The sequence below is a fragment of the Centruroides sculpturatus genome, unplaced genomic scaffold (genome assembly GCF_000671375.1).
Source record: "Centruroides sculpturatus isolate CEXI.00-Female unplaced genomic scaffold, Cexi_2.0 scaffold283, whole genome shotgun sequence".
NCBI lineage: Eukaryota > Metazoa > Arthropoda > Arachnida > Scorpiones > Buthidae > Centruroides > Centruroides sculpturatus.
Genome location: NW_019384473.1, coordinates 237,427 through 240,137, shown reverse-complemented (window position 1 = coordinate 240,137; position 2,711 = coordinate 237,427). Strand labels below are relative to the sequence as shown.

At 34.9% G+C, this 2,711-nt stretch overlaps 1 non-coding gene across 1 annotated transcript; it reads right to left on the bottom strand.

Moving 5' to 3' along the window:
- Positions 1-635: 635 nt before the first annotated feature.
- Trnaa-ugc lies at positions 636-707 on the bottom strand. Its single transcript has one exon. It is a non-coding gene; the product is annotated as a tRNA-Ala (tRNA).
- Between the last annotated feature and the right edge of the window lie 2,004 nt (positions 708-2,711).

Below are 2,711 nucleotides of genomic sequence, written 5' to 3'. Positions count from 1 at the left end.
GACCGTGATGATTGTGTAGGGTGTGTCCGGGTTGATGTCTTTTGTTCGTCGCTTCTACTCTTGGGTGGGAACTTAATGGAGGATATGATGCCAAAATTATTGTCGACCAATCGCTGATACGATGGGCGTTGAATAATGCCTACCTTAATGACGTAGTTCGATGCCAACAATCGGGTTTACTTCCAACTCATCAAGTCTATCGTAAACGAATCTCTACCAATGAAAATTTGGCTTTCTTACTACTCGTTTAGTTCCCTATTTTAAGAATTACTTTCTACAGAATTTCGTATTCTCATCACACTTTTACCAAATCGATTCTCGTCAGAAAGACAATAATAGTTACAAAAGGCATAGATGATGATGGATAGATTATAGAAATAACCGAAATTCTGAAGAGTTATGACAAAAAATAAATATATTCTTCAATGTCACAGCTGTCGTCGAGTTGGACATAGACATCCATTAAAACAGACCACAGCGATAGAAGGTCGCAAAGCGCCATTAACCTTTAATCTTAGATAAAATAATTTATTTACATGTTATTATATAAATATAACAAGCGATAATTGTTATAAAATAAGAAGTACAGTACATACAAACGCGTAAAATAATAATAATAAAAGATTTTAAAAAATTGGAGGTGCCGGGGATCGAACCCGGGGCCTTTCACATGCAAAGCGAACGCTCTACCACTGAGCTACACCCCCTACTGTTACTTCGTTCCTCCAGTTTACTATATAAAAGCTGTGTTACTAGTCGATACACGAACACAGAAGCATTATTGGTGGAGATTTAACATTTCCGATCACGCTCAATAACCTGAATAGCCTCTTCTTTTATAAATGGGCATCTCGATTCAGTCAATCGTTATGCCCGTCAGGTTGAAGCACGGACAGGTACCATAAATATGTCGCGGGACTTTTTTTATTATTATTATTTTTTTATTTTTCATTCTCTCCTGGAAACGTCAAACCCTTTCTTTACTTCTAACAGAAAACATCCCCATAAATCAGCCTCAAGGCCTTAGACTTCCCTGTTTAAGAGTAGGACAGGAAGTTAACGCTTTCATCTATGCAATTGAATGAAGTCGACCAAAGCCACTGATTTATCGTTTACACAATCGACATTTTGATTTATACTAATCGTAAAAATTAATTAGGTTAAAAAATAAATCTTATTATATTTCCATAACCCGTGTTTACTATAACTCAACGTGATTATGATAAATAAAAGGGGGTTTATCTGTGTAACTGAATAGCCTCATCCACTCTAATGATTCGCTTATCGAGGTTATGCAACCCCTTTGATATCTCGTTTAATAATATTCAACTGGGATCTGGTGTAGGAATGAGGAAAATATTAGTCAGGAAGGAAAATTCTCGAAACGATTATAGAATTAATAGCCGTTTAATTATCATAAATCCTCCATTTGCAGTCGATTTTGATGTATGCCCAAACGGGGTTATCGATGAGGGATTCGTGTGTTGCAACTGTTGATCGGAATTGCGATGGCGACAAGGTCAATCGTCAGACGGGTGTCTTATATTCATTTTTCCTATAGTTAACAGAAATATAAGTCGGACTTCGCACTTCCTTCATAAAAAAATCCTTTGGATTGGGTTCGGTGGTTGTGGACGTCCTTGTTGCACCAATCCAAGACGTTTACTGTCACAATTGATGGAAGTCATAATGATTCAAAATGCCACATCTCGTCGGTGTAAATAAGGAAGAAACGAGTGAGAAGCCTTAATAAGGACCAAATGGCAAGTCGTTGAATCAATTTAATGATGGAGAACCTCGGCAAAAAAAAAGAAAGAAAATGGAGAAGAAGAAGAAGCGTAACGTTGTGAAGTTCTTGGAGCCGGGTCGTGATTGAAAAAAAATTAATGGCTTCGAAATTAAGAGACTCGTAAATTGAAGGATGAACTAGTAAAATTCTATAATGTCTCTTCTAATACAAAACAAACATTTAACAAACTCTAGATGGGTTTTTATAGGAGTTACGAATAAAATTGGTTGTGCGGCGCCTTCAGCAAATGGCGGCTTCTTTTAAATTAAAATGAATAATATTTAAGTTAGAATTTTTAATATAGTTTTTATCAGTTCTAGAAATATATTTATGATATATATATATATTGAATTAAATATTATGTCTCTTTATACTTTATTGTTGTATTGTGTTACTGACCGTCTGGTCACTTTATTGATTGTTATAATTAAATAGCTTATTGTTTATACGGGGGTCGAAGAGCAAGATTATTTTCGTTTTCACTGTAATTTAAACACAAGAATATTTTATTCTTGTGTTTAAATTACGAATTTTAAGATGATTTGTAATGGAAAGATAATCAAGGGGGGGAAGGAATGATTATTATTAAATAGTAAAAGAATTGTTTAAATTTTAAAAACTTTTTGAAAAAATCTCATATTTTTGGCTTAACTTTTTACGTTAATTGTACAGAGCAGAAGATAACTGCAGAGAACAAATTGCATGGAATTCCTTCCACCACATAATTCTAACTAAGTAGGCCTAGTCAACACTTCTTTCTGTCTCTTCCAGTAAATTCTACAAGATGGCTTCATTTAGGATTTTATCTGTAGAAACCCAGTTTAATCCCTGTTTTCCTAAGCTACCTGTAATCCGACATAATCTATATTGATGAGGCCATTTTCACACGCAACCCTCCAAGGTCGACACCCTATAAATGCCA